At 34.3% G+C, this 14,157-nt stretch overlaps 1 protein-coding gene across 3 annotated transcripts in view; it reads right to left on the bottom strand.

Moving 5' to 3' along the window:
* LOC138703155 (insulin-like peptide receptor) overlaps positions 1–14,157 on the bottom strand; it is a 722,445-nt gene that overhangs the window by 268,159 nt on the left and 440,129 nt on the right. The gene's annotated exons all lie outside the window — the stretch shown is intronic.

Here is a 14,157-nt window from a genome sequence, read left to right on the forward strand (position 1 = left end):
CATTACATGTGACGTAACTGTATCTTAATGACATACATTAAAGTGCTGCTATTCATTACGTTATTGCAACTATCGATTTCCAACTAAGCATCCGCAATATTGATTAATATCGTACGCGCAACATCCCGCAAGCCTTGACAGCACCCTAGATCATATATGTAACAGATAACTCATCGCTATGTTAAAATCGGCAGCACTTTGAAGAGAACAACCGCCAGGATCGCCACCCGTCCGCCGTAAACGAACACAAGGTGGCAGTACAAATGGGAATTATGACGTGACTCCTTATGTAACAACTAGATGGCAGCGTAGTAAACCTGACAAAAGTTGTTAACCTCAAAGCCTATAAGGCCTACCTATCTGGGTATATATGATCTAGGACAGCACCAATCCAAAATGGCAGGCGCGAATTTTGAAAGTGACATCGATCGAATCATTCAAATAAACATTAACCCAATTTCAGACATTACACTGGAAGCAATTCTCCAGATAAATTTCACAAACTGCACAATCAAAACCATGTATTTAAAATAAAATAAATCCTGTTCATGTTAATTTTAATATTCTAATAAACTCAGTTAATTTCCTGTGTTTTAATGTGTGTTGCTTTGAGGTTAAAATCTCCATACAAAGCCCTGCAAAAAATCAATAAATACGGCGTACACGCCTGCCATCTGTTGGACTACTTAGGGACACGCTGAAAAGACACTCACACTCGTGCCATCTGTTGCAATAGCCGAGAACACGCTGAAAATACACGCATATTCACCATTTCATTATCACTAAAGTAACAAGGTAAGATATTTGTAAAAACTGAAAACTTTGACATTTAATTATGGTCGAACAAAAACACTTGTATGCATCTTGCCTATAATGGTAATTAAGACTTTCTCTTGAATGACCCTTCAGCCTAGAGGCATTACGTCAAAAATGGCATGGGTATATAGGACTTATTTGGAGTAAAAAAAAATGCACATTTGTAAAGCAATAATTTTCCATATTGTACAAAATGTACAAAAAATTAAACGACACTCTGTATTTATTTTTATATTTTTGTATTCTCCAGGTATTAATTGTATATTATGCAACGATCCTATAATGGTAGTAATTAAGACGCGAGTATGTTTATGAAACGAGCGTAAGCGAGCGTCTTAATTACCATTATAGGCTCGTTGCATAATGTACTATTATGATGCCCTATACAATTAACATCTGGAGAAAACAAAAATGTAAAAATAAATACAGGGTGTCGTTTAATTTTTTGCACATCTTATACAATATGGAAAATTATTGTTTTACAAACGTGCAATTTTTATTTACTCTAAATAACTCTTATATATCCATAACATTTTTGACGGAATGCCTCCATGCTGAAGGGTCATTCAAGAGAAAGTATAAGATACGAAAATATATCAGATCGAGCGCTGCACGCCAACTTCAACTGTCATGAAAAAATTGAACGATTAGCGGTAGGCTTTTAAATCAGAACGTAGCATTTCTTTCGACTGCTGCTATGTTATCGGTTTTCTACATGCTGTGTCGCTACCACGTGCTTGTGTTAGTATAGTATATAATTTGTAGCATAAAGCCTAGCATTAAATAGACGTAGAATTGGTGAGTAGGGTTCGTCAGTTAGAGGTTAGAATTGCGGCTTTGTTGTTTTGGTAGAATACGAAAATCCTGTATTCTATGATAGATAATATTGATCAAAAAGGAAACATGAATGCATGTATAGGAATCGAAATATTTCATTTTTTTTTAATTAAGGGTTACAGAATCGCATAAAAACAGTGAAATGTCTTTGTAGGATACTCAATTAGGGCTGTAAGCTGGTTATGAGCTTGAATAATGTGAATAGTAATTTGTACGCACGTATAAGATATCAAATAGATATTTCGCTAGAAGTTCAGACATGTGGAAAGAATTTATGTTACTTATCTTAAACAATCACAGATATTTTTATATCAGTAATTAGTATTCCCTTATTACAATTGCATTTTAATCTCAACTATATAATTTGCTTTAATGTTAAAATTGACTTTATTATAATTTTGACTTTATAGTCCAGTTATTTACTTATATTATTTTAAAACAATAACTTACAATGTTCAGTCGCTACTGCATTATGGCAATCGATACGCAATATTTGCACTTGGATCCTTCTTCTTGATGGTTTTCGTAACGTAATTCACACACTTCAGATCTAGAACGCATTTTCAGAACTTTTACTTGAACACTGAGGTGCTTCTGCTACATAAATTCTTTACATAAACTCACTTAGCTTCTAAATTTTTAAGAGTGAAAGTATTAAATAGTCTCGCTAAGGAGACATTTTCGTTCTCAGGATGAGAACCGAACTCTGGTTCTCATGATTTGTAGCCGCGAATGCTGACCGCTAGATCACTAAGACGTGTGTGCAGAATCTGCTTATAATGTTGCCATTTTTAATAGCACTGATAGATAACATCGCCTGTAGTCTATGCAACAAACAAAGCCTTGTCCCTTGAAGAGGGATTTCCCTTTCCTTTCACATCCATATATAGCCTACTCTTATTACGTCATTTGAGTAACTGAGCACTCGTGACTGTACTCGTATGTTGTCCAGGTTAGTAAATATTCATAAAAATAACTGCTTAATTAAGAATTGAAGACCTAACATTCTAAATGTGCTAAGTGCCAGTTTTTCAAATTTCATTTTATTCAACCTAAGGAAGGAACATCCATATGGGAATATCATACTAAAATGTCTTTGTCGTAGCTCAAGTCATTTGTGCGCCAAAAGGTAGTGTTGTAGGTATCTCAACATGCATTTCGCAGTGTGTTTTTCATCAATATCTCAGAAACTTGTTTTTGGCACTTAGCACATTTAGAATGTTCGGTCCTCAATTATTTTCAATTTTACTGTGGCAATTCTCAAAACACGTAAACTACGAATTTATTGAAATTTTTCCATAATAATAAAGAAAATGAAATTGTTTAATTTTGCTCCAGATTCATTAAGGTACTACTAATTTTAGAAGAAATCGCATTTCTGCAACTTCTTGTTATTTCGTTAGGCCTACAACCAAATCAAAAAATGGTTTTACAAAGCTTTTACAATATAGCCTACATATTACGATTACCAGACGTCCAGAAAATCCCGGACATGTCCTCGAATTTAACCTTCTGTTAGGTGTCCGGGAGGAATTTCTGGATATTGCTAAATGTCCTCCTTGAAAAATTAAACATCCATTAACTTACTTTAAAAATGCATTATCAATTTGGGAAAGAAGGAATGAAAAATTATGCAGCCTGGCCACATAGCCGTAACAAGTCTTTCTGGTGGTGGCTTGCGAGTGGTTTTGTTTCGAGAAGAGTGAGATTCGTCCATTTGCTATTTGAAATTTAGCAGTGTATTATAACCAGGCTTCGAGACTTTGGACCCGATACAATAAGTTTACTGTGCATGCACTATAGAGTGTTGACTCGCTGCAGGTAGATAGAGATGTGTTGAGGTAACGACGTTGCTATTTAGAGTAAAGTACGGTAGTATGGGGAAACACACATATTCTGAAAGTAAATATACATTACACAGTGATAATGTCAAGAGAATGTGAAAAGCATTTATTCTCCTGTCTTTTACAAGCATTTGTGTTTAATTATGCACAGTGTTAATGGTGGAAATAAGCATGTAGTAATGTTAATTTCTTCATTTATCCTATTGGTCGTCTTTAGGAAGTGCAGTTACAGTATCGAATTGCAATGTACTACAAGATACATTTTTCAGTGTCTCAAACGTAAATCTTTTTCGGTTATCTGCCAAACTCAGTTTGTACTGTGAAAAGCTGCGCTCTACGTCGCATGACGTGATAGGAGCAAAACGAAAAAACCTAACATCATCTCAGTCTCTAAGAGACAGTTCTTTATTCTCGGGTGACTCTATGTCCACTAATTTGCTGTTTATGTTACACAATGTTCCGTATCCGTTATTTTTACATAAAATTGATTTCCACTTCTGTTTTACACGTTCAGTAACCGGTGTACTTGGTGTCCCATTAATTCTCTGCATCATTTTCTAAATTAATTTGAGGGCTTCCGGCATCTCTTGCTCTGAAAACCAAATTATTCGCCAGAACCTTCAAATCTAGAGCGTTTTCCTTTGCGTATTTGTTGGCATTCATTCTACAGTATCCCCACCCACTGTATGCTTTACCACTATACTCAGTACGCCGTTATGCGGATTTCCCACTGAACTGCTCTATCGGGTCCGAAGTCTCGAAGCCTGATTTTAACGTGTATCAAGATTGTAATTTAAACAAGCCTTGAAATGATAAGTGTGCGAGATATTTTATTGGATTCAAAAATAAAACTGTCATTCTGCATTGTAAAAATAACGGATTTTGCTTTCCTTGCACACAAACAAATGTCGAGAGAGTATTTTAATTGATTTCAGTTCAAGTCGACAGATCAGAATAACAGGTCATTGTTAAAATTTGTGAACTCCAGTAAAATATAATTCTAAGCAGTTAAATTGCTTGAATTCTACTATTATATTTTAATGAAGCCTGATATTTAAAAAAAAATGAAATTCGCAAAAATATTATTTATGTTTCACTGTAGGCCTACAGTACATAATATGATTGTGTTGTTTACAGTGCACACATATAATTAAGGAAATAGAATATTCATTAAAATGCAATATATTTGCTCCTATCGGTTTTCAGCCAATGATTCCGACGTCCTACTGTACATTTTCCTATACGAGCAGTGAGGAAAGTGGGGAAAAACCAGAGGCAGTATGCTACCACAAGATTTTTCCCTGGCATACCTCCATTTAAAAAAAGGCATATCCTCTCCCATACAACATACACATGATGTACACAATAAATTGTTTCGTGCAATCAATAACGCGAATCTTTGAAGTTTACGCAACACATTAAATTTCTTAATAAAATAATTTTCAAGTTTCTTCAGTTATTTACTAGATTATTTTGCAGTGTCCACTGAGACTTATTATTTAAAATAATGTTAAAGCTTCAAAATACCTTACGTAATTTTTAATAAATAGTGCAACAACAGAAATGACACAGTCACTAAATTGGCAACAATGGCCGCCAAAACCTACAGACCATAGCCTTATATACTTGAAATACAGTAGAACTTGGTTATAGCGACCTCGTCTTGTGCGACACCTCGCCTATAACGTCAAATATTCTGTGGTCCCAACTAATTCCCCATAATACATATGCTTTCCTACCTTGCTTAATACGACAAACGTATATGCGTCTACCTCGCATATAACGTCATTTTCAACCTCAGTTTGGAATAAGATTTTCTAAGAACCAAAGTATTTTAAGAAATATTTTGTTGAAATCTGACCCTGACAAATTCTTTACAGTCTCCTTCTGTCATAGATCTCTGGAATGCAGGCGGATTCCCCACCCATTGTAACCTGCCCGAATTCATGCGGTTTTAGATCAGTTTCGACAGGAAGTTTTCATTTAGTGCACGCATTTTAACCCAGTATGGCCACTAAAAGAAGTGAGTGACGCTTTAGAAGTCATTAGAATTGTGAACATGTTCTATGAAGCTAGGAAGGGAGCAGTGAAATTGCAACTGAAATTATGAACATAGAACGTAATTTAGTCCTAGAAAGTTTCTATTGGGCAAGTAGAAGACAACAGAGTAAAATGACTGATAGTTTGGTGAGTACTGAACAAACTGTTTTAATACAGAATACTGTATTTATAATTGTAGGCCTACGTGTATTTTATTATGTTCATTGCAGGCTTAAAAATCAATACATAAATCTAAAATAAGCCTAATTAAGTTTGTTATTTTTCATTTTCCACCTCACTAGATTGATAATGTGAATCTCGGTTACTACGACACTCGTTTATAACAACATAATGTTTAAGGTCCCTTGGATGTCGTTATAACCAAGTTCTACTGTACTACCGTTTTAAGCATTCCAGGAGTTGACTTATCAAATAAACATGTCTAAATACACGTTGAGGTTGTGCTTTAGATTTACGAAGCAAATAGATATTACTCTTTGCTATGAAGAAATGTATAAACAAATTTTTACGGATCACATTTTTTCAGTGACGGTATGTCATTTTTCACTAACGGTATGTTTTCCGGCCATAGAAACCAGTGGCGGTATTCCATGTGGTAACCCTAAATATACAGACTGAACCATAAATTAATGTCATTAATTTTAGTTGGTTATTCTTTGAGATAGTTCAAACAAAAAGTTTTAATATAATTATTTTGCTCGTTTTTGCTTTCCTTTCGAGATAAAGATTGTTTTACGTGAAACATTTCATAGCGTGTTCTGGAAAAGCCGTTGATTATTAGCCTACAGCAAATTGTATTTATTTATCCTAATTGCTATACAGACGTTACACGAGATCAAAGGGACATCAAACTCCCTATCACTTTTTAGGACATTAGGCCACATTTTAATAATAATAATAATAATAATAATAATAATAATAATAATAATAATAATAATAATATAAGTGACATTAATACTTATCGCCCAAATATCTATTAGTACAAGCCACCAGCGTGGCTCAGTCGGTTAAGGCGCTTGCCTGCCGGTCTGAAGTTGCGCTCGGGATCGGGTTCGATCCCCGCTTGGGCTGATTGGGTTTTTTCCGAGGTTTTCCTCAACCGTACTGTGAATGCCAGGTAATCTATGACGAATCCTCGGCCTCATCTCGCCAAATACCATCTCGGTATCACCAATCTCATCGACGCTAAATAACCTAGTAGTTGATATAGCGTCGTTAAATAACCAACTAAAAAATCTATTAGTATAATATACGAGCAAACAATTATGAAAATGTTAGAAAACTATAAAACAAAAGAAATAGGGCCTAATACAGTAGCCTATACTTACTGTATATACTCAAATTATGCATAGAATTGTTTGCGAAATTACGAAGTAAAAAATTAAACACTGCAATACTCAAAGTATACGCAGTTTTACCGAAGACAGAATAAAATAAAAACAAATCGAACGAATAATGTAAGTTCATGTAGACTATACGTTGAAATGTATTATTCTTTATTTACAATTTTCTAGTAAAGGGACATGTATTATGTCCCCTTTCTTAACCTGAATAAGCTTCTAGAGATAGCAGAAACCCAGCGCATGTAGGACTAAATACGAAACATTTCATTGCCTTTTTTACGGTACAAGTTAAAAATATGAATGGCTGTGAGAGAGCTTATTGTTGACAATACAGTAAAAGTCAATGCAATACACATTACGTAACATATTATTAACTATATACGGACAAACATCTCAGTTCCCACAATCTCAATTCTGATGCGTAAATAATTGTGAAGTACCAAACGTAATGAATTTCCTCTTTCATTCATATGTTGTCATATACTGTACTTAAATTCAATTGAAAGACAAAAAGTACGCTGTCATCGTAAAATTTGCATGAGAGAGAATGTGTGTTTATCTTTCTGCAAACAGAGATGAACCTACGGCAAACTGAAAGTGCGAAAAACGTAATGCTTTTCTTTTACTTCTTTTTCCGTTTATATTTTTGTTAAGGGTATCAGTCTTTGTTTATCTAAGTATAGGCCTACTAATATACAACATTTTAAGAACTGAATTAGCAGTATAGGCCCTACTGCTCTTATAATACTTCCACAAGAATGTATCAAAGACTGTTGCAACAAACATATTTATTACAGTGTTAAATTGTTAATTAGTGACATAACACATTGGAAAACATGAACCACGCCATAACAATATGATGTAATCCGCATTTTTAACCAGTTTTAAATTGTAATTTACATGTAACCTAGGCCTACTTGCGTAATACTCAAAGTACTTTATTTATTTTTTATTTTTTGTCAAAACATTACGATCATTTAACTAAGAATCACCTTTTGATCGTAATATCCAATATTGGCTAATACATTTTAACATAGTACGTATAACTTATTATAATTTAGATTTCAGATTTTATCTTGTCAACTAAAATGTTTAACATATACACACCATGTTACATCATGTTATTGATGTGTTCAATATAAGTTGTTTTAACATATGAACCTATTGGTATTCCCAAGAAACTAGTTCGATTAATTAAAATGTGTCTTAGTGAAACTTACAGCAGAGTCCGTATAGGCCAGTTTCTATCTGATGCTTTTCCAATTCACTGCGGGCTAAAGCAGGGAGATGCACTATCACCTTTACGTTTTAACTTCGCTCTAGAATATGCCACTAGGAAAGTTCAGGATAATACAGAGGGTTTGGAATTAAACGGGTTATGTACATCATCTTCTTGTCTATGCGGATGACGTGAATATGTCAGGAGAAAATCCACAAACGATTAGAGAAAACGCGGAAATTCTACTTGAAACAAGTAAAGCGATAGGGTTGAAAGTAAATACCGAAAAGACGAAATATATGATTATGTCTCGTGACCAGAATATTGTACGAAATCGAACTATAAAAATTGGAGATTTATCCTTCAAAGAGGTGGAAAAATTCAAATATCTCGGAGCAACAGTAACAAATATAAATGACACTCGGGAGGAAATTAAACGCAGAATAAATATGGGAAATGCCTGTTATTATTCGGTTGAGAAGCTTTTGTCATCTAGTCTGCTGTCAAAAAATCTGAAAGTTGGAATTTATAAAACAGTTATATTACCGGTTATTCTGTATGGTTGTAAAACTTGGACTCTCACTTTGAGAGAGGAACAGAGATTAAGGGTGTTTGAGAATAAGGTTCTTAGAAAAATATTTGAGGCTAAGAGGGATGAAGTTACAGGAGAATGGAGAAAGTTACACAACACAGAACTGCACGCATTGTATACTTCACCTGACATAATTAGGAACATAAAATCCAGACGTTTGAGATGGGCATGGCATTTAGCACGTATGGGCGAATACAGAAATGCATATAGAGTGTTAGTTCGAAGGCCGGAGGCAAAAAGACCTTTGGGGGAGGCCGACACGTAGATGGGAAGATAATATTGAAATGAATTTGAGGGAGATGGGATATGATGGTAGAGACTGGATTAATCTTGCTCAGGATAGGGACCAATGGCGGGCTTATGTGAGGGCGGCAATGAACCTCCGGGTTCCTTAAAAGCAAGTAAGTAAGTAACATATGAACCTCAAGATACCTCAACAGGCAAAAACGTTTGTCTCGTATTATGTATTACATTTTAATGTATGTGTGATTTGAATATGTGTAGGCCTAATTCATAAACACGAATAAGATAAGTCAAAGACGGAACCACTGAATAAATATTCTAGTATTCATCTGACTTATCGAATTGCAATATCTATTAAATTCAAATGCCATGTTTCTGAGCCGTATGATATTGTTCTTTTAATAACAACTGCATAATCTATGTTTGCTTTTGTTTTTGTCTTTATAGCATACACTCCGTTTCTGAAATCTGTAAAGTAATTCGACGCATTTGGGTGGAACCGATGACACAACGAATGGGCGGAGCCTTTCAGTGCGGGAGTGTATTGCCGGTTGCATCGGCTCACGGCCACTAAGGGGTAAGACGCGCGTGGAAGGTGGTGTGGCATTTTTCACTCTCGTCTTCAAGCAATGCTTTCCCCCAGAGCGGTCATTGGACTTGTTTCTGCTCCTATAATGTACAGACTTCAAACGGAGTATAGACTGCTATTTAATTTTGAAATTGCTGATTAATTATTAAATTTATATCATCTTCATGATTTTCATTTTTAGTTATCTTAACTCATATATGTATATATTCATCACAATGATTTATATTTCTTTGACGTTTTCCAAAATTAAATTCTTTCAATCTACACCTATTGCAATGTAATCTGTTTTCTTAATATTTACCCATATATTGAGACTCCATTTCCTATATTCCTCTATACGTTTCCTTATCATACACTCTATATCTACAAATTCCTCTTAATAATAATAGTAATAATGATAATAATAATAATAAAATAATAATAATAGTAAATTTTACTGCTTAAATAGCTGTAAATTACGAAACGTAAGTTTTCACTTTCATTGTTTTCAAAATAATTAAGTACGGAAAAAAAAAAGTTAAAAAAAAACGCCACAAGGAAAATCACGATTGAAAAATACGAGTAATATGTTAAAATTACTACGCATAAATCATTGACAAAATGATGTAATATAATAGGAACACTTTGGCATACCGGTAAGACTGTTTATATTATGATATACGATATGATATTTATTGTCAAAAACATCAGTATGTGTTATTATGTTCCTTCGCATTTAGGTCACACCGTAACTCCCTATTTACATTTTCCTATAATTTTATTGCTATTCCGAAGGTAGGGGCCTATGTTAAACTACTATTTCCCTAATACTTATCTTAAACTCCTTTGATTACTCGCTATTTATGCACTGATCTTAGTATTTGCACTTTCTAAATAATATTTATAATACTGTCTACCTCTTTCTATCCTTTAATTATTATTAATTCTATCCTACTTTCTCCATCGCACAATTTTCTTCATAACCATCCTTTTTCTCTTTCTGATATCTATAATTTACTACTTCAAGTTGTAAAATTTCTCTAATTACATCTCATACTTTATTCGCATTTCTACTCCATCATTTTTCATTATTATTATTATTATTATTATTATTATTATTATTATTATTATTATTATTATTAGGGCGTAACATTTTCGTATGCATTTCGGTGCTTGTATAAGACAGAGATCAATCTGATGTAAAATCTGTTATGACAGATTTAATACGAATAAACTCTTTGTTAGCACCGACGCGACATTTATGGCAGTGGCGTTTTCTTTGAACTGTGTAGCGAAACAATATTAAACAAAAGTCAAGTCAAAGAGCTTAGAAAATAGAAATATTACCTCAGCTCACATTCAGTGCTGTGCTTTCAAATTTTACAGAGGCTCTAGTCTACTCTCTCAGTCCATTGTAGTTACAAAATTTTCAAATTGCATACTGTACACCTACGTGGTCGGCAACAGGAAATTGGTTGACATAAATTGATATCTTTCTCAAAGATTATGTTTATGAACACCGTTACAAAGATCTAATATGAATAAAAATTGCGTGTATCTTATCTCATTGTTAGCTTTAGACAACTCAAAAATTTACTATCGGACCGAAGAATTTTGTTCCATTATTGCGTCAGCGATAACAAACGTAAAAATAATGGCTGATACACTACACTTATCAGTTACTTTCTCTGCTACGACATTGACATGTAAAAACAAATTGTGTTAAGGTTGTGAGAAATAATTTTTTAACCTTGTTGCTTTAAATTTTCGTAGAGAATGAATAAGAGAAAAGTCTGAATTCAAAATGAAAGCTTTTGAAGTATGAAGGGAAGGGGATGGCTAAGCTTAGGAAGGCCAGCAGACGGTATAGTCCGACCATCGGATCTGTGCCCCCGTAAGATATGGGAACTGAACCTTAATTCCTTTTCAGCCTCGGCAATTCATTTCTTTCCCTGTATTCCTATTTCTCTCTTTTCTATCCCTCTCTCTTTCTCTCCCCCACTACTCACAATTTTGAGCCTTCTTGCGGGACAGTTTATTTGCACTTGCAGTCCAGTGTTGTCAACTCAACATGAATACTGTAGCACGAAGTGGTGAAAGAAATATTAGTAAGCAAGTAATAGCATTTTGCGATGAAGAGAAACAAACAGGTCAATATTTGTTTCCTATAAATCAGACAACGAAAAGAGCAGCTGCGATCACAGGTGAGGCTTATTGTATTTCAATTGATTACGTTTTAAAATTACTTACTTAACTACTACAAATATATTACAACTTTTTTTATGTAATTTATATAGGCAGGTCAGAGCGCCTAATAAAGAAAATCAGGAGAGAGGGAGTCTGTGCAGGAGATGAAAAGCTAGAGTCACCAGGGAAGAACAGACCAAGGGAACCTTTAATTCTTGTAGATGATATGGACAGATGTATTTTAAGAAGAAAGATACAAGAATTTTATACGATGCAGAAAGAAGTTGCGACATTGGAGAAATTATTGAAGGTTGCGAGAGAAGCAATAAATTTCCAAGGAGGGAGAGAAACGCTACGGAAAGTGATTCGAGACATGGGATTTAGATTTTAAAAATGTAGAAATACAAGAAGTATTTTGATTGAAAGACCTACTTAAATTAAATTATGAATAAGTAATAATTAACCCTACATTATTATAAGCAATATTCAAGAGACATGACACTGTTTGACGGAAGTTTGGCAACATCCCTATTCGGGAAGGTTCGTGGCCTGCTGTTTGACGTAGTGGGAGAGAAACAGGTGGAATGGGGTGAGCAGAGGCGTTAACGTTTCCAAGAACGACGACAGCGCTGAAGGGGCACAGATCCGATGGTGCGACAATATTACGGCACAACAATACGGCGCCGGCGACAGGGAAAGGGTCAGGTGGGCCTTCTTCTCCCCATCCCATTCTAAAAAAAATGTGAAAGTACTGATGAAACTTACTTCAAACCAATTTACTAACAACTGTTATAGTATTTAATTCACAACTTTTTCTTAATAGCTTTACAGCTTCTCTTTCCGCTCTGCATAAACTGACAATATAGCCCTACACAGCACGTTTTAATTTAATAAATATTCATAAAATTTCAACTTTATCTGTTTCACTTTCATCGTCTAGGTAGTAAGTAAATCAAAATAACACTTCAAAATACTATGGTAATTGAGTAAGGTCAGGTTTGTGCAAATGAAACTTCGATCCCGCTACGCACCACACATGGGAGAACAAACGTACTTAAATAGTTGAAAATGACCTTTGAATTGTAGAACACACTCTAAAGACACGATGTGATCACTGTGAAAGCTAAGACCACCAAATCCGCTAATATACCCGATAGATGATTTTATTCTCCGATATTTTCACACGCAATCCGTCCCCAATACCTTCATTTCTAATATACGCATTTCTCAGACATCTTCACTCGAAATCATCACTCAATCCAGTCGTACCACCATATGCTGCACTACGCGGGAAAGCACTCCTTTCTCCATTCCAGGGTAAATCCAGGGGGAGATGGGGGAGATTTCCCCCCGTTTGAAAGTTATTCCCCCTCATCAATTCATATTAACATCCCTGCCAGTGATGTACAATGTATTTAAAAGATTCAACAATAGCATACAGTAGATGTTGACACGTTGTAAATAGTAAATTTAAGGAAAATAGGTTAATTTGTTAAATAGTATTCTCCTAAACATAGTTTTTTAAAGTATTAGCAATAGTATAGATTTTTTTTAAATTTGTAAACGGAAAAACAGAATAGGCTCTAAAATAGTGTTGTATAATGTATTTAAAAGATCCAACAGTAGCATAGATGTTAACACGTTGTAAATAGTAAATTTAGGGAAAGTAGGTTAATTTGTTAAATAGTATATTTCTAAACATAGTTTTTAAAATAATTAGCAATAGTATTATTTTTTTATCTGTAAATAGAAAAAGGGAATAGGTACTAAAATAGTGTTGTACAAAGTATTTAAAAGCTTCAACAGTAGCATAGATGTTAACATGTTGTAAATAGTATATTTAGGGAAAGTAGAATAGGCTAGCAATAATGTGTATACATTGTATTCGTAAGAGTTAGCAATATTGTAATGTGTAGTCTATTAGCATGTAGTATTGCATTTTTGTAATGGAACATGCTTGTAAACAAGGTTTAAAAATAAAAAATAAAAAAGAAATCCCTGCCAGGGATAACTTCTATCCCCCCGTCACGAAATATAATTGTTTTAATAAGAGTATACTTTATAAAGTAAGCAAAGAAAATAATATTGATGTATTATCATCACCAACAAGCTGACAACAATCAACAACTTAGGAATTACACATCTTATCTTAAGCCTGCTCATAGATATAATTATTATTATGATCAAGATGCAAGACAAGCAACTCAGTGCAACCAAGCGTTGAGCCGTATCGAATGAGGATAATAATAATTTTATGTATGGTTTTCTCTATCTAGGATTCTATCCCCCCCTCATCAGAAATCTTAATTCGCACCCTGGGTAAATCTATTTATGTACCTACTACATCTACCAAAAAGCGTATACAAAAGGCTTACCAAAAGCCTGAACAGACTAAGCCTGTCACATCCTCGATCTTACGAAAACTTCATTTATTTTTTCAGATATAT

This window comes from Periplaneta americana, chromosome 7 (genome assembly GCF_040183065.1).
Source record: "Periplaneta americana isolate PAMFEO1 chromosome 7, P.americana_PAMFEO1_priV1, whole genome shotgun sequence".
Lineage (NCBI taxonomy): Eukaryota > Metazoa > Arthropoda > Insecta > Blattodea > Blattidae > Periplaneta > Periplaneta americana.